This window comes from Ochotona curzoniae, unplaced genomic scaffold (assembly GCF_017591425.1).
Source record: "Ochotona curzoniae isolate NIBS_2020 unplaced genomic scaffold, NIBS_Ocur_1.0 patch426, whole genome shotgun sequence".
NCBI classification, from domain to species: domain Eukaryota; kingdom Metazoa; phylum Chordata; class Mammalia; order Lagomorpha; family Ochotonidae; genus Ochotona; species Ochotona curzoniae.
The window spans coordinates 469,194-487,999 of record NW_024467002.1 but is presented as its reverse complement, the minus strand read 5'-3'; positions in this window follow the sequence as shown (position 1 = coordinate 487,999).

Sequence of the window (18,806 nt, the reverse complement as noted above, 5' to 3'; positions counted from 1 at the left end):
CAGCACCTGGCTCTGAAGGAAGCAGACTCGCATCCCCGGCTTCAGACAACTCCATCCTGCCAGGGCTCCCACCTGTGTTCCACACGACATCACAAAAGGAGGTGGTGGGGCAGACACGGGCTGCACAGCGCCCACCCCACATGCAGCAGCACCAGTCAGTGTATGTCACTGGCCTGGCCCAGACCTCGTCCATCTCTGGCTGGACTGCTGGTCTGCCTTCCGATCTGTCGAGCCAATAAACCTCAGTATGCAACATGCTTACTGTATTAAAACATTCTTCAGCAACTTTTGGCCTAAATAAATGCCCTGGGAGACTGTGCAAGACCCCTCACCTAGCGCCTGCCTACTTCATGTCCACAGCGCCTGGCTACCTGCAGGTGACACTGAACTCTGCTAGGTAGCCCGGCATCCCCATTCACCATACAGACCCCTGTGTCTGCTCCTGCCCTCTTCCCACCTGTGTGAAAATCTTCTGGTCGCACAATAGCTCCAACGCCATGCCTTAGGGAAGCCCTCCTAGCTCCAAGCAGGCTCATGGCAGCTTTCCAACCTTCTTCCCAACTCAGGAAGCTTCAAGGGTAGCAACAGCAGTGGTCCCTTCAGCGCAGTATACTACCTGGGACCTGCAGGCGCTGGGCAGAAGGCAAATGTTGAGTAGTGGTTGGAGAGAGCTGGAGAACCCCATGGGGACCCAGTCCCGGCCTGAGGCTCTAGTCCTGGCTCCTATACTAATTAACTCGCTGGCTCTATTCTTGGTCCCAGTTAGCTGAGCTGTAACCGGAGAAGACTGGCTGGGATCCGTTCTCTGCAGCCTTGCTAAGCTAAAGGACCCAGTCCATCAGTTATAGAGGCACCATTATAACACGATCCTTCCGGTTCCGCCCCGCCCTCAGCAGGTGGGTGTAATTCTGCAGCAGGCCGCTAGGTGTCAGGTGGGAAGGAAGCGGGCTGCAGGCAGAGTCGCTGTAGCCGAGAAAGCTAAGGGGGCCTCCCGGGTCAGACACAGCCCACCAGTGCAGAAACGCCCAGCAGCCGCCAGATGAAAGAGAACGGAGACGCTTTGGACGTTTGGAATTCTGTCCTCGTGCCACCCGTTTGGGCCGTGAGCGTCTTTGTTGCGTGAGTTGTATTAGGAACCAAGAACAAGAGCGGGAAGGTGAGTCTGGGATTGTAACAGGTCTGCCTGCAGATGCACCTGTCTGCTGGGATGAGTCAGAATCCTGTTGATGAGGAATGATCCCTGGGCCATTGTTTAAGAGAAAATGCTTTATTTGAAAGGCAGAATGGCAGCTCTCCAACCCAGTGGTTCACGCCCCAAGATGGCTAAGCCGTGTGCGGCTGTTCCGATAAAACATTGTGGCCACTAGCAGCACTCTCATTAGCATTCCTAGCCCATGGACGGCAAGTCGCTCCCAAGTCCTGCTCTCACCAGTCTCTGGCAGAAAAGGCAAAATGAGATGATCCTGTTAATTTGAACTGGAAAAAGTGAACAGAAATGATTTCAACCTCACATCACTCATTACGGGGCAGAATCAACCAAGAGATTTGTTCGTGCGTGATTTTTTTTTTTTTTTTTTTTTTGGAAAGGCAGATTTACAAGTGGCAGCAGCAGCTGGAGCTGGACTGGTTAGAAGCCAGGAGCTTCTTCCAGGTCTCCCACTGCCTTCCTGGGCCGTCCACGACTTTCCCAGATGCACCAGCAGGGAACGTAATCTGAAATGGAGCAGCTGGGGCTTGAACCCGCATCCACATGGGATGCCAACACCAAAGATAAAGGCTTAACCTTCTGTGCCACGGCACCAGCCCCTGGGAATAACTTTTTGTTATTGTATTTTTTTAAAGATTTATTTATTTTTATTATTTTTTTAAATTGGAAAGGCGGATATACAGAGAGGAGAGACAGAGAGGAAGATCTTCCGTCCGATGATTCACTCCCCAAGTGAGCGCAACGGGCCGATACTATGCCAATCCGAAGCCAGGAGCCTCTTCCGGGTCTCCCACGCCGGTGCAGGGTCCCAAGGCTTTGGGCCGTCCTCGACTGCTTTCCCAGGCCACAGGCAGGGAGCTGGAAGGGAAGCGGGGCTGCCGGGATTAGAACCGGCGCCCATATGGGATCCCGGGCGTGCAAGGCGAGGACCTTTAACCACTTGCGCCATTTTTAAATGTCCCCGAGAGTGGCTTTTTTTTCCCAGGGCCTTTGTTTCAGAGGGAGGATGAGAAAGAGAGAGCTTGCATGCATTGATTGATTCCCTAAATGCTTTCAGTGGTCAAGGACTGGACTTGGGCTAGTTAAGATTCCAGGAGCACAGTCCAAGCCCCCCAGCACTGCCATGTACATCGGAGAAACCCCAGATGCTCCAGACATCCCCACTGCCTCCCAGTGTCTGCACTGGCAGGAGATAGAGTCAAACTGGACCCAGGAACTGAACCCACTACTCCAATAAGGCATGCTGGAGCCTAGCAGGCTAGGCTAATAGCCCATTCCCACACAGCTCTGATTAACATGCAAATACAGTCTCCTTAGCAACAAAGCACCCACGTGGCCCCCAGCCCTACCCGTGAATAGTTCATTCATCAGCTTAGCCTCTGCCACAGGAACCTGGGCAGCACCCCCTCCTAGGCACCTTCCCTGGCCCATCAAGCCCTCTGTGACAGGAGCGCCTGGGCTTGGAGTCCCTGGCGTTTGAAGGAAAGGGCCATGAGGGACGCATCCGCAGAGTCACACAGTAACACAGGTACACGGTCTCTAACAAGGGGACAGCTCAGCTTAGCACAGCCAGGGCTCCCAACGCAGCCCAGTCAGTGACCACGGAGGGCAGCGGGGCTCTAGGCCCAGGGAGGAACAGAGGCATGAGGCAGTACAGGGGTCAGGGCTGAGAGGGGCCCTGGCTGCCCCTGCACCTGCAGGCCTGGAGCCCGTGGGGTGACCAGCTGCACGCTGAGTGAGCAGAACAGTACAGATCCCAGGGCGGGGGGGGCTCCCTTCTCCAAGCCACCCCCTAATCATCCCCCCAAAGGTCCTGGGACTGGGTCACCAAAGCCATGGGGGTCTGGCTTTCTAACCCAGTGTTTTGCAATGCCCTCGCACAATCCCCACTTTTCATGTCCGTGCAGCCTAGGTCTCAGTGGGAGTATATGGCTGCTGATGCTTGCTAGGTCGAGCCAACTCACACCTCTAGAGCAAGAATCCTTTCTCAGATGATGTGGGTGTTTGTGCTGGAAATGTGCGTGTGTGGCTGTGTGATTGTGTGTGTGCGACTGTGATTGTGTATGGAATGTGTGGTTACCTATGTGTGACTGCGCAGGTGTGTTGGTGTGCAAAGAGACATCCCTGCCATCCCACCCAGAACAGACTCCAAGGCCAGACGAGCACCGCGCTGCCTGCTGCTCACAGCTCTCCCAACACTGTGTTGGAATTCCTGCCTCATGCAGAGCGCCGTGCCCAAGACACCAGGCCTAGAGTGCAGGGCAGCAGAACAAAAGATCCTCCTCCATCTCCTGCTGAAGCTGATCACGTGGTATGGAGGCAGCCTGGCCCGCGTGGCTGGGAGGGGCAGGTGGGAGGCTGCAGGCACGTCCTGGGATTTTTTCTAAGAATGCCACAATGCCCTCTTCCCCCGCACAGGACCCAGACACTGAGTGAGTCGCAGCCTGTCTGCAGCCCTGTCCCTTGGCCTCTCGCACGCTGCCCGCCGGGCCTCTCCACTCCCGTGGACTCTGGCATGAGGCAGCACAAAGCAGCGATGCCTCCTTACCGGGAACTGGGCTGTCTCTTTCTGCTCTCGGCCCCCCCCCCCAAGCCCCTACTCCCCGCAGATGAGCACATCCGCCCAGTAACTGCAGCCGGGCTGATGAGAGCAGCGAGCGGGAGCGGGCCAAGGGACGAATGAAAAGATCCAGTGACAAAATGTCCATTCACTGGGTCTGCCCGGCAAACATTTACTGAAGCCATCTGTGCCACAGGCGCTGGCCGGAATGCCGCCGAGACACAAAGGCGCCCTACACAGCGCCCTGGAGCCCGCAGCCTCTCCCTTGGCCTGCCTCCGGGGGTGGGGGGAGGCTGTCACCGTTCCGGGCACTCACGGGATACCTAGGTCAGCTTGCCCCTCACCTGAAAACATTTCTCAAAGAAAGGCAGAAAGCAGAGCGCAAATCCAGACTCCTTCTGCAGAGATCTGCTTGCAGCCCGCAGAGCTCAGCCTTCCTGGTAGACCAGAGGTTAAACCTTGGGAAGGCGTAGGGCTGGGGAGGACGTCCAGGAAGCTTCTAGAATGGTGGGTGTGCTAACTGTGACACTCCCTGGGCCAGACACCTATGAGACCAGCTTTTTTTTTTTTTGCAAAAACTCTATCCTTGGGGCAGGTGCATGGTACCGCGTGTTGAGCCATGGAGTCTTGGCACCTTGGCGTCTGATCCGGTCAGTTCGTCCATCGTGGGAGGCAGTGAATGATGGCCAGGTCCTTGGGTTTCTGTCACCCACCTGCGAGGTGTAGCTGGAGCTCCAGGCTGCTGGCTCACCCAGGCTGCTGGCTCACCCAGGCTGCTGGCTCACCCAGGCTGCTGGCTCAGCCTTGTCTGGTCCTGGATATTGTGGCCATTTGAAGAGTGAACCAGCAGATGGAAGAACTCTGCCTCTCTCCCCTCTCACCACACTTGATCTTAGCCAAAAGGCCGAGAAGTGATCTCTCTCCTCTCACTTGCCTAGGTGAACATGAAGAAATAAACTCTTAATAAATAAATACATATCTTCGCTAGTTTGATACTCTAATTTTAGGGTGGGCTTTTGACGTACTAGCTGGTATGCCACCTGTGATGCCCACGCTTCATATCCGAGTGCCTGGGTTCTAGCACCATCTCCACTTTCAATTCCAGCTCCCTGCTAACGGGCGGCAGTGATGGTCAAGTCCCTGGGGCCTGCCACCCACATGGGAGACCTGTGGGGAAGTTCTGCTAACAGCCAGGGCTGCCCCCGGTCAAAGGCATGACCCCAGAACTTCCCCACAGGTCTCCCATGCATTACCATGCCTAAGATCACTGCCGACTTTGCATGGATCCCAAAGACGAGGCTCTGTCCTCTGCTTGCCTGTGCCATCTGGGTTCTAACCTGGAGGTTAGAGGGGCACAACGCCCTGTTTCCTCCAAGGCTGGCTCGTTTCTGGCAGCAGTACCTACCACATGGGTGACAAGAGCATCCATGAAGTCTGTGAGCAGCTGGCTCTAGGACAGAGGCCGGGCTTCTGGGCACTGCAGCGCTGGCTTCAGTGCCCGGAGGAGCCCCCGCAGCCTCTCAGGCCGGCGCAGGCCTGCATGGGCTCCCAGCCTACCTGAGGCTATGGAAGGAGCTCTCTGGGAACCCATGCCCTGCTGCTCCTTCCACACCAAGTGATGCAAGCAGATCCTGGTAGCAGCAGGGGAAGGGAACCTGAGTGAGAAGAGGAGGAACCTTCACCTGCTCCGCTTTGATCTTTCAGCTCTACAGGACTGAGACGGGGCCCCAGGGAAGCTTTAAATCCCCCCAGCTGCTAAGGTGTCTGCCAAACCATCTACAACACCGTCTGCCTGGAGTGGTGGCTGCAGGGATTGTCTTCCCCATGGTGACGGTGGTCAGCTCCTCCCGGCCCTGCTAGCCCACGCTTCTGGGAAAGGCTCCTCACCACCCAGCCCCAACACAGTGGGCTGACCCAGTGAACAGAGGGTGGAAGGCAAGCAGTGTCTCTTTCCCTACAACTTGCCTCCGGCCCAGGGGATGTCAGCCTTCCAGGCACGCCTGAACCTGCTGTGTGCCCCGGAAGTGTCAAAGCCGGGCCTCGGCAGGGGACATGCACCTGTTTGTCCTTGGCTCCAGCTTGTTGTCCCTCATGTCCAACGCGTGTTCCTGCTGCCATCTCCCTGCCCCAGGGAGAAAGTCGAGGGCAAAGCAAGATAAAGGCCAGGTTTGCTGTGCCCACCAAGACCAGGTACTAATTTGACTAGGAAAGTGCAGCCACACCCTTGCAAGGGGCCGGGACAGTCACCCAGTCGAGGCTGGCTGCCTGCAGCTTGCCTGGCCCGACAGAGTCCCAGACACTAAATTCCATGGGTCAAGTGCAAAGTGAAGGTTCTTCAGGAAACGTAGGCTCTATTATACACAACCAACATCAGCAAACGGCACAGCCAGTGTTCCAAATACACAAATACAAACTACAAACACTGCCTTTTGCTCAGACACTGCGGTGTCAGGGAATAAAGCTACTGCCTGCAGTCCAGGCATCCCTTAAGGACACGAGTTTGAGTCCCAGCAACTCCACTTCCTAGCCAGCTCCCTGTTGATGTACCTGGGAAGCACTGGAAGATTGCCCAGCTGCTCGGGCACCGGCACCCACGCGGGAGACCTGGCTCCTGGCTTCGGCCTGGCCCAGCCCAGACCACCCTTGAGGTCACCTCTGGGAAGCCCTCTGGGAAGAGAAGGAAGCAGATTTGGGACAGCAGCATACTCCTCCTCTGGCTACCGGATCTCACCCTGACTGACAAGTACAGGAAGGAAGGGCAAACTTTTGGTAAATGCAGTGAACGCCACTTTTCAGTTGGATGCTACGGGCAAGGGACATGAAAGAATACAGGATGCTTCAAAGGCTAGGTTCCAGGGCGCTGCCCCGTAGCCCACATCAGGGTGGTGATGGCCATCACCCTAATGACAGCCTGGATTCCTAAGGTGCCAACCCCGGAGTTCAAAGCACCCAGCGCTATCTCTCCTCGCTGCCCCCCTGTGGGGAGAGAAAGGAAGAAGCACATTATTATCCCACCTACAGATGAAGGGTGCAACGCAGACACAGGATGAGGGACCCATCTCCAAGCTCCAGAGCTAAAATCTGTGGAAGACTAAACTCCTCTTTCAAATGTTGCATCTTCAAATGAAATTGTCATTGTGAAAACAGCTTGTGAGCACATTAGTGTGGCGCCACAGGGCATCCCACAGAGGCACCTATTCCAACCCTGGCTTCTCCACTTCTGTTCCAGTTCCCTGCTAATGACCTAGGAAAGAAGCTTGGGACTCTGCACTTCCCACAAGGAAGACCTGGGTGGAATTCCTGGCTCCTGGCTTCGGCCTGGCTTGAGACCAGACTCCACTCCAGCCACTGCGGCATCTGGAGACACAACCAGAGGATGAAAGAGTTCTCTCCCTCTCTCTCTGAGAGAAAGGAAAATAGAAAATAAATAAATAATAAACAAACCCTCAGCCCACTACCTTTCACATAAATAGGTAAGTGCCTAAGACACTAGCTTGCTTAGAGGGCCTACCTGCCACCCAGGACTGCAGAGGCAAGCCTGAGAGAAGGCGCTCCCCTCGAACTCTCTAGGCGGTATTTGTGCTGTGGTAGTCAGCCCACAGCGGACTCTCTCCAGTCTAGTATCTCCACTCTTCCCTGGCTGAAGCAGCCTGTCAGCAGGGACTCACAGTGTCTGGTGTGGCTTTCCGATACAATTTGGCTTTGACTTAAGAGAACCCCTTGGATGGGGGCAGACCAGACCAGGGCTCCAATACCTGTGCGCCTCATGTGGACTAGATCAGGGAAAAGCTCCTGCTGGTGCAAGCATAAATTAGAGTGGGTGAGGGTTGGTTGGGCTTTGCCACAGCATCAGCTGGCAGAGGCTGGCATTGGGAGCTAATTCTGTCAAGTTAAACTGCAGAACCACCTGGAGAGTGCATAATCCGGGAGTGGGAGAGGCCTGGGAGGGAAATAGTGGGCTCCTCCCTCTTGGGTTGCCACTCCCACTGGAGGGCACGAAAACCAGGACAGGGGCTGGGGTGGCTAGACAGAAGGGCACCCAACAGCATGTGTGCTGGGTAGATGGAACTAGGTTTCAATGCCCATCGATGTGTATGAGAGCTGAATGGGATGTGGGACAGACTGGACTAGTCTGCTACACATACTGGCAAACCAGGGTATGGGCCGGGCAGGGTGGGGGTTAATGTGGGCCGCTCCGACTAGGCTGCAGCTCCTACTGGTTTATGTGAGGGCAAGTGTGTGCTGGGCAGAACCAGGCTGGACTGCAATACCCGTTGGTTCACGTGGAAGACGCATGTGCAATGGGCAAGCAGTGTCTGTCACTGTTGGTCCTTTTGTGCAACTAAGCCCTTTTTGGGATACGTGCTGCAATGATGTTGCGGGGTGCGAGCAAGATCATGCCAGACATGCCTAGGGTTTGCTAAGGAGTCTTTGTTAACCAGCCTTGGTGATCGCAGGGAGCACTAGGAATCACAAGTCCACAGGGCGATCCAATCAATCAACCCCCGAGGAACAAACGGTCATTACCCTGAAGTCTGTCCATCAAGCTAAAGACCTATGTCCTATATATAAGCTATCCTAAGAGACACGCAACACAAGGCTGCAGACAGTCACCTTCCCCTGGCTTCTCTGCCCACATTCCATCACTGCTAGGTATCACCTTCCCTGGAAGTCCAGACAGTACACACATTAGAAACACAAACCATCTTAGCATTGCTATCTTCACTGTCCCGCCCAAGCAGTGAACACAGGGTGAGGAATACAGACACACGGGGGCCATGTCAGGGGACACCTGTCCTGGGGCAGCCAAGAGTCTGGGTGCCAGAGGAGAGGAGGCACCTGACCAAGAGAGCGAGCCCCTTCATGAGCCTTTACAGGGGCTTGTGAGGGGAGTGGTTACACAGCAAGGCGATACTGCCCCCTCTCGGGTGATAGGTGAGATGACTTCACAGGTGGGCTGGGGGGACCACCTGGGGTGGGGGCTGAGGGGGTGGGGGTTCCCGGCTTCCAAGCTCCTGACCCTGAACTAGCTGCCTACCTCAGCACGACAGGCCAAAATACCAGATGCAGTGAGGCACCAAAAGGGTCTTTTATTCCAGCAGGGCAGGGACTGGAGTGAAGGCGGGGGGGGGGGGAGGAGGAGGGCAACTCCTGCCATGGTGGCAGAGGAGGCTGTAGGGAGGGGGATGGGAGGGCAAGCCGAAGGAGGATGGGGAAAGGGCCAGGCAGGGGAAGGTGCAACACGCCAAGGGAAGAGAGAGCCAGGCTGGCAGTGAGCCTTTTCTGAGGCAGGGAGGCCCGGGTGGGGAGGAGCTGGGCCTCCTGGGGCCACGAGGGATTGGTGGATAGTGTTGTTGGAGACCCAGGGCATTGGTAGGTAGGCAGGGATTAGGGGGATGGGCCACAAGGGTTGGTGGAGGGGTTTGTCAGGCACCGCGAGGTCACAGTGGATTGGTGGGAACAAGGTTACAAAGTTACAGCAGATTTGCAGATGACAAAATCCGAATCTGGAGGGCATGTGGATCTTAACAAAAGCAACTTAGATGAAACCACCATTTTAAATAGTACTGAGGGCCCGGCGCTATAGCATAGTGGTTAAGGTCCTGGCTTTGCACGCGCCAGAATCCATATGGGCACCGGTTCTAATCCCAGCAACCCCGCTTCCCATCCAGCTCCCTGCCTGTGACCTGGGAGGGAAATTGAGGGCGGCCCAAAGCTTTGGGACCCTGCACCCGCATGGGAAACCCGGAAGAAGCTCCTGGCTTTGGATTGGCTCAGCTCCAACTGTTGCTGCCGCTTGGGGAGTGAATCATTGGACGGAAGACCTTCCTCTCTGTGTTTCCTCTCTGTATATCTGCCTTTTCAATAAAAATAAAAATGAATCTTAAAAAAAAATAATAAAATAAAATAGTATTGAGTCCAGGGTCCAGCATGGTAGCCTAGCGGCTAAAGTCCTCGCTTTGCACGGGCCGGAATCCCATTTGGGTGACAGTTCTAATCCCAGCAGCCCCGCTTCCCATCCTGCTCCCTGCTTGTGGCCTGTCAAAGCAGTTGAGGACGGGTCAAGGCCTTTGGACCCTGCACCTGTGTGGGAGATTCGGAAGAGGCTCTTGACTCCTGGCTTCAGCTCGGCTTGGCTTCAGGTGTTGTCGCTGCTTGGGGAGTGAACTAGTGGATGGAAGATCTTCCTCTCTGTCTTTCCTCCTCTCTGTATATCTGACTTTCCAATGAAAAAATTTAAAAGCTAAATCTAAAAAAAAAAAAAAAAAAGCACTGAATCCAAAGCGGTGAGGCAGTGTTGAAGTTACCCCTCAGTCACCTTGTCCAGAACTCAAGGACAGGACTGCTAACTTCCGCCCACGCCGATGATAATCGGAGAATTCCGAATTCCGGCACCTTCTCTTTGATATAACCCAGAGATGGGATTAGCGCGGGCCGCCTCCCCTTGCTTTTGTCGTGACACAAGTCTAAGAGACTGGGATTGACGTGTTGATTCTTGCGGGGGAGGGGTAGGAAATGGGGAGAAACGCGAATTTATGTTTCCAAAGGTAATTTCACCGGGAGCAGACAGCCTAACCGCCTGCTCTGTGGTCTGACTCCTCACAGTATCAGAGGCAAGGGGCCCCTACTGCTTTCCCCAGCTTATAAACAGGAAGGGCAATCGGAAGTGGAGCAGCCTGGATTCGAACCAGCACATATATGGGATGGCGCGAGCAACAGCTTAACTCTGCAACCCAGAAAGTATTTTAATATGGAAAAGGGTATCCTTAACTACACTTCGAAATACAATAAATTTGCGGTATGCCTCGTTCATTTTGCAGTATCTCCACAATGTTCTGGAACTTGAAGTTTTTAAAAGATAGCTTGTTCCAAAACAATGTGTTTCCTAATGAATAAAAAGCATTTCCCAAATGCTGGAATCACAGTCACTGAGGGAAAACAAGCAGCTCACGCTGCCGATGACTTATTCTCCAGCAGATTTTTCTTTCTTTTTCTTTTTCTTTTTTATTGGAAAGTCAGGTGTAAAGAGAGGAGGAGAGACAGAGAGGAAGATTTTCTGTCCATCGATTCACTCCCAAAGCGGCCGCAACAGCTGGAATTGTGCCGATCCAAAGCCAGGAGTCAGGAGCTCTTCTGGGTCTCCCACACAGCTGTAGGGTCCCAAAGCTTTTGACCATCTTCGACGGCTTTCCCAGGCCACAAGCAGGGATCAGGATGGGAGGTGGAGCTGCCGGGATTAGAACCAGCACCCTAATGGGATCCTGGCGCATGCAAGGCGAGGACTTTGGCTGCTAGGCTACCGCACTGGGTCCTCCAGCATGCTTTTCATCTGTGATTCAGGATGTAGCACTTCAGTAGGCAGGCGTTTAACTCAGCAGCTAAGTTGCCTATATTCCACATTGGAGTACCTGGCTTTGGATCCCAGCTATACTTCCAACTCCAGAATTGTTACTGCAGGTCCTGGAAGGCAGCAATGATGGTTCCAGAGGCCGGGTTTCTGCTCCCCGTGTAGGCCTGGATTGAGTTCCCAGCTTCAGCTCTAGCCCCATCCCGGCTAATTTGAGCATTTGGGGTGAACCAGCCAACGGGAACCCACCCCCCTCTCTTTCTCCCTCTCAAATAACACTTTTTTAAAAAAAATGCATGATGGACTTGAAGTACAAGAGTGTCTCAACAGTTGGCGCACCTGGGGGTTGTCCTGTGGGCATCGCTGCGTGCAGGGCTGGCTTTGAGCTGAAAGGGGCTGCCTGACCCTGCGAAGGTTGCAGGTGGATAACTCTGGGGTGGATGGCTGAGGGTGAACTGGTTATCTCAGTCGGAAACAGAGTACCTGAGGGCCTCCAGGCTGAAAAGGATGATGCAGAGGCATGTCCCACACTCCTGGGAATGCTTAGCTGAGGTGTGGACCCCTCTGGAGGATGAGGCCAGCAGGAAGGAGGGGTGGAAGGCAACAGGAGGCTTGGAGACCCCCACCACATGCAGGAGTACACGTGGGCGCCGTGGGAAGCTTCCTGAGTAGAGGGTTCAAGGAGTGTCGAAAATGTTTGCTTAATTTATTAGAGGGATGGAGAGAGAAAGAGAGAGATTGCACATCCATTGGCTCACTCCCCAACAACCAGGCTAGGGCTGAAGCTAGGAACTGAGTCGTGGTCTCTCACAGGCGGAGGCAGGACCCAGCCTCTCCCGGCCAGCACCACTGCCTGCTAAGAACGCATTAGCATGAGCCTGGAATTGGGAGTGGAGCTAGAACTCACACCCGGGCCACAACCCCCCACTGCTAGCTCCAACCTCACCCGCAGGGCATGCTTGAAAAGTTCAGTTCTCTAAGCCCAGTTGTATCTTTACTGCTCACACCACAAGGAGTGGGTTTTTCCAGACTCCCGGATGAAGGCTGCCCTGTCTCAGGCAGATTTCCAGCATGGCAAACAGGGCAAGGGAGGCACAGCAGAGCGGCTGCCCTCCAGAGCTCCGTGGCGAGGCCCAGGCTGGCAGAGCCCGCCTTCCACCCAGCCAGCACAGCAGCCTGCTGTAGAGAGCTCTTACAGGAGGAGCAAGCGGCGGCCTGTGAGGTGTCCCGGGGCCATAAGGCATCCAGTGTTCCCTGCAAGCTTTCACTTCCTCTGCAGCTGGCGGGGCCTTCCACTGCCTTTCCGATGTCTGCCAGTTCTGCTTCGGCCTCTGTCCCTGCCGGACATCAGGCATCTTGATGATCTGCCACGTGGCTTTTCTCTTTCATTTTCCAGCCGAACTATGGTTGAAAAGTCTTGCCTGAGGAAGTCCTCATTGCTTAGACAACATATGCGTGGCAGCGCTTCTTTCTTTTCTGCCTCTGAAAAAAAAAATCATCTTACTTTTCAGGGGTGTCTGTGACAAGAGCAAAGTGCAATGATTTCAACTTACTTACTAGTGAGAACATACAGCCAAGTCATGGCTTGGTAGGCTAAGCCTCCGCCTGCAGCACTGGCATCCCACGTGGGCACAGGTTCTAGTCCCTGCTGCTCCACTTCCGATCCAGCTTCCTTGATGGTGCCGTGGGAAGCAGCAGAAAATGGCTCAAGTCCTTGGATCCCTGAGCACACACAGGACACGTGGAAGAAGCTCCTGGCTTCAGATTAGCTCAGCTCCAGCCAGTGTAGTCATTTGGAGAGTGAATCAGCAGATGGAGGATCTCTCCTTGTCTCTCCTTTTATTTGTAGCTGTCTCCTTCAAATAAAAATAAAATCAATCCTTCAAAGAAAGAAGTGAGGACTCTGTGGACAGCTCTTCAGTCTCCCGCGTGGCGCTGCTCAGCCAGTAGATCCAAGTAGAACAGACCCCAACTTTTTGTGCAGTATCTACTCCAAACTCCTCCGAGATCTGTTTACTTCTTTCTGAAGCCCATTGCGATTTAGACTTAACCTCTTTAGCTATTTTAGCTTCATCATGGTGGTTTGTGTAAGGACTTATTCCAATATCCCACCATGGACCCTGCGCCATTCCTTCTTCCTCACAGCTCACGGGATTCGCATCAGTCCAGCCATCCACCAATCAGATGTAACCTGGCATTCCACCTGAGAATCCCACCCCCAATCTCCCAGCCCCTTCCCCAACCCCGCCCACTCACCAATCATCCCCAGGCGTTCACCTGCAGGCACCAATCCCCTGGGGCCTTGACCTCAGTCCCTCTGAATCCCCGCCCCCCACACCCAGGTGTGGCTCTTTTTCTCTCTCTTCTTGGCTCCTCTCCCTTGCTCTTCCTCCCTTCCCCCCTTCCCCTTCCCCTGTTCCTGCCCCGCTGGAATAAACTTCCCAAGATAAGTCGTTGCGTCTGGTGTTTTCAGCTTACAGTAAAGAACCAAGTTGCGAGAATTAGCTGCGCATAAAGTATATCGTCATATCCTATGACCTAGAACTAGAACTCGCATCTCTCTGTTTTAAATAACTAACAGGTTTTTTTTTTTGAGTCTGAGCATTTTTACAGAATTCCAGATAAAAAGTGTACCAATTCCAGAGTTTTCACTTTCTCTTGACCTAATCCTGTCACTCTGGGGTTAGTTAGTCAACTGACAAAGTTGGCGTCCTTAGCCCAGGTTGGAAGTAGATTTTTCCCCTGCTGGAATCAGATGCCATTCTTTGGGTTCCTGACTGCACCTTCTGTACCTTCCGACATATTTCTCAACCCTGCATTTTCCAGAAGATAGCTTGGCTGCTTAGTTCTTTGGTCTAAAAAGTTCATTTTTCCCCCCCAGAATTTAATTTCTTAAAAATTGATGACTGACTTTAAAAATTGAGTTATAGAGGGAATAGGGGAAATATTCCATCTGCTGAATCACCCGCTACAGAGCCAATTAGCTGGGGTGGGCCAGGCCAAAGCAGGTAAGCCCCATCTCCATCCAGGTTTGGGGGGCGGGGGACAGAGGAACCTGCACCAGAATCCGTGCTTCCCTGAGGGCGTTAGCAGGGAGCTGAATCAGAAGCAGAGCAGTGAGGACTTGAACCGCTTCTCTGATACGGGTACTTGTGAGAAGTGACTTGAACAGTAGCCCTGAAGATGAGAAGACTCCCACCACGTTAAACCTGCCACCACGTTCAACAGTTGCTTCCCTTAGGGTTCAGTTCCCTAACTTTGTTTCGGTTTTGTAAAGCCTCATTCCCTTTATTTAGACGTTCAAGTTTATACCTGACAGCCCCATCCACCAGTCACTGGAACCCTGTACTCCCAATACCCGCACCCATGTTCTCTTTCATTTTCTCTTTCTATTTTTTTTCTCTCTCTCTGCTGCCTAACTCTTGGCCACCTCCTCACCACCGTCCTGTTGTTTGAGCTGTGGCGCTTTCTTTCCCCCTCTGGGCTCCCTTGGAGCCCCTCTCCTGCAATTACGGCGGAGTCTCCTCGCTTCTTCTCTCTCTGATCCTCTTGCTTTCTTCACCCACATCTATGTGCATGCGGTCCGTTTCCGCTCCGAATAAATACCTCCCATGTGGCTCGCTGGCGTCTGGTGTCTTGGGTCAATGGTGGAAATCCCTAACAATGCTAGTGTTACAAGTGATGGTTTCATCGGCTGCACGACACTCCTGGCCCCAAGTCTCCAAGGCATCCTCCAGTGAGCACTCCCCTCCCCAGGCACTGATGCAGCTGGCAGCAAGGAGCAGCTGGCCCTCCCGTGCCTTCCTGTACACTGGGGGGAGAAAAAGACCTGAAGCATTGATCTCACCCACCTTCCTCCGCACCTCAATCCTTCCCAGTCTGAGCAGAGGTCCACATGGCTATGAGTCTCTCTCAACTATGTAATAGGTGTTAAATATTTGAGGGCCAGGACCGGCTCCGTGGCCTAGCAGCTAAAGTCCTCACCTTGAATGCACCGGGATCCCATATGGGCACCAGTTCTAATCCCAGTAGCTCCACTTCCCATCCAGCTCCCTGCTTGTGGCCTGGGAAAGCAGTCAAGGATGGCCCAAAGCCTTGGGACCCTGCACCCATGTGGGAGACCTGGAAGAGCTCCTGGCTTCGGATCAGCGCAGCACCAGCCGTTGCAGTCACTTGGGGAATGAATCATCGGATGGAAGATCTTCCTCTCTGTCTCTCCTCTCTCTGTATATCTGACTTTGCAATAGAAATAAATGAATATTTTTGTACTTGCCAGGATCCCATATGGGTGTTGGTTCTAATCCTGGATGCCCAGCTTCCTATCCTGCTTCCTGCTTGTGGCCTGGGAAAGCAATCGAGGATGGCCCAAAGCCTTGGGACCCTGCACCCACATGGGAGACCCAGAAGAAGCTCCTGGCTCCTGGCTTTGGATCAGAGCTCAGCTCCAGCTGTTGTGGCCACTTGGGGAGTGAAGCAGTGGGTGGAAGACATTCCTCTCTGTCTCTCCTTCTCTCTGTAAATCTGACTTTCCAATAAAAAATAAATAAATAAAAAGATGTTACTTGTTTATTTGAAAGACAGAATGAAAAGGAATCTTCCATCCACTGGTTCACTTCTAAAATGACCAAAACAACCTGAGTTGGGTCCAGCCAAAGGCAGGAGTCAGGATTCCCTGCTGGTCTGCCATTCAGCTGGCTGTGGCCGAGGCACTTGGTCGGCCTTGCAGAGGGCTGGGCTGGAAGCAGAGCAGTCAGGATTCTACTCTGTACTCCTTATGCCATGCTGATGTCCCTACTGCAGACTCGGCTTGTTCTGCTACAGCGCCAGCCCCAAAGCATTTACTGTGCTATTTTTTTTTTAATGTTATGCACTCTATTGCTCCGCCACTGAAGAATTTCAATTCTTTGCAAAAGGAGTAGCTTCCACAATTGAGGAGCAAAGAACCAATGCATCTTTTGGGGCACAAGGGGAAGATCTGATGGCTCACAGGTCACAGGTCACCTGCAGCTTGATGCCCTGGGGATATTTTTTTTTCCTCAAACATCTTGTGCACAGTTTTTCTGAGCCACTGACTGTTGCCGCAGGCCGCAGACAGAGGCACAGCTTCCCTGGCCATAGGCCAAGCAGCATGCGGTCCCCTCCAGCATGGGCACTTGCACTCTGAGATTCATCTTTGCTTTCTTGGGAATCCCTTTGTTTTCCTTTGAAAGGACTCACAGGAACCACATTCCCTGAGTTTGTCTATATTCAAACACATGTGCTATCTTTAAGATTAGAAAAGTAGTGTCAAATCAACGGCCCCTTTTGGGTGGGGTGGGCGTTGGCCACATTCCATCCTGAAGTGTTGCTGGAGTCCCAGCTAAGGCCTCCTACTTAGGTGGGAGGAGATGGCTCAAGCTGTGGGAGACCCAGATAGAATTCCTGGCACCTGCCTTTGGATTGGCAGAGGACCCGCTGTTACAGCCACTTAGGAGGGAACCCCGCCCCCGTTCCTCTGCCTTTGGAAGAAATAAATGGCGAGCGCAGGTCCAGGACAAAAAAAAAAAAAATGGGCGAGCCTGCCCCAGCAGCGGCTGCTGGTGGAGCAGCTTTTAAGGCTGAGGACAGGGCCACAATTGCGTCGCTGCAGCCTGCGGCTACACCTTTAAATGGCAGGTGCTCATTTCTGGCACCCGGGGCTTACTCAGCTGCTGTCAGGGACTGCATCTCGCCGGGTTCTCGGCATCCCATTGAAGCCTGCTCGCTCCTTTGTACCTGGTGTCCCTACAACCAAGCTCTTGTTGTGAGAAGCCCTTTATCTGGGAGTCCCTGTGTGCTTTTTCGCTGCCCGCCCTCCCCCGCCATCTAAGACGGATAGAAAAACCATTCAGGGCATGGGGGAGGGGAGGCTGCCCTCCCTCGCCGTCGTCCTGTCTCCCCCACCTTGCTACCGAGCTGTGTGACAAAAGAAGCGAATCCCTCTCGCGTGAGAGCCCAGGTCTGGTACTTTGAACCGAGGCCTCTGGTGGTGGGAAAAACGCCAGGCTGACCGAGGAACAAAGCGCCAATGTGCTTTCACACGGGCCGCAGGCGCGGACGCCCTGCATCCTTCGGTCATCTGCGTCAGGTGCCTAGGGAGCACCAGGGCGCTGAGACTCCCACGAGGGCAGCCCTGCCCCGCGCCCTGGGGGTGGGTTACACCTGGAGGATAAAGAAAAGCCACAGTGCTGAGAATGCACAGATCCCCTGGGGACCGGGAGCCTTCTCCGCCCCGTCCACAGCCACAATGTGGAGCTGGGATCCCTTGCTAACCCCAGTTCCCTGGGCATTTAACTCCTTTGCATAAATATTAGGATTGGTAGTTTCCAGTATTTCTAACTGGGAAACACTGAGAACAACCCCCACCGCCAGCCGGGCTGGGGAGGGGGTGGAAATAATGATGGATTTGTAGTCTCTTTCTTCCATTGAGGTCCTCCCCATTCATTGGCCAAGTGTCGGTTGCCTAGGAAACGGTGCATCTCGGCTGCTGAGGCGGCTGTCAGGTCGTGGGGGTGGGGGGAGGCAAGGCGGGGTGCAGGCTGCGTTTTAAACAGCGAATACAGGCTGGGGGCGGGCGGCGATCCCTAAACGAACCTCTTTGCCATTTCAAGAATTCCGTTCAAGAAATATTTTGCAGGAGGCAAACAATGCTCTGAAAATCCACTGTCACCCCGCCCATGTAGAATGTCCCCTTTGGGCCACAGCTCTACCCAACGATAGCTGGGAATAGGGACCCTGGTGCCAGCAAGTACAATTCGGGGGATGGCTTTTCCGGCTCAGCTTTTGACGTATGTGTCAAACAAAGGATTGCTTTTTATTGGACTCCAACGATATATTCTGCAACTGTGTCAGGAGAAATTTTCAATGTTAGCCTGCCACCCGAATGGACCGGTGTGAGAGATCATGAAACCAACGTCCTGTTGATTCCCAACAGTCTAGACTGAGGGACGGTGGGAATAAGCAAAAAACCAGGACTAAGACGGTCTGCTTCTCGCAAGCTCCAAGCATTATTATCACTATTATTATTATTTTAAGAAAAAGGGAGTAACAGAAAATCTGAAACTTTCAGGAGAGGCGTGACTGTCCAGGCCATTTCAACGCAAGAGTAGCTTATTGTGGAAATCTAAACGCCCACAGGTCAGAATACCAGTGTGTATGTGTGTGTATGGGGAGGAGACATGCTTCTCCCTGGGGACAGGCACTGGGGACCCACCAAGAGCAGATCTGGGACTGAACGGGCTGCGATCCCCCAGGGACCTGTAGGCTATTGGAAGGATGACGTCTGGACTCACCCTATCCCCACTCCCTCGCCCAGAAAACGGAAGCCACGGTCCTGGCGTCTAAACCACCTCGAACACACGTTTTCACGCGGATGCTTTTTACAGCGCTGGCTCTGAAACTGTAAAGAAAGCCTCAGGCGAAAGACGGCTGGCGGCTCGGATTACCCCATGCTGGAGGGGCGTGTACACTCGCAGTGCCCAAGCAGCCTTCACCCTGTTCCTTCCAGGCCGGATAGGTCCGGCCAGAGCTGCTTCTTTGGGGCCGGGGCCCTCTCCCGCTCTCCGAGCTTTCCACCTGGACCTGGTCACCTTCCCCCAGGCGCAGGAAGACCGAAACCAGCCTTTCCCATGTGTGTGACCTTGGGAAATGCCGGTTCGGGGGAGCGGGTAGTA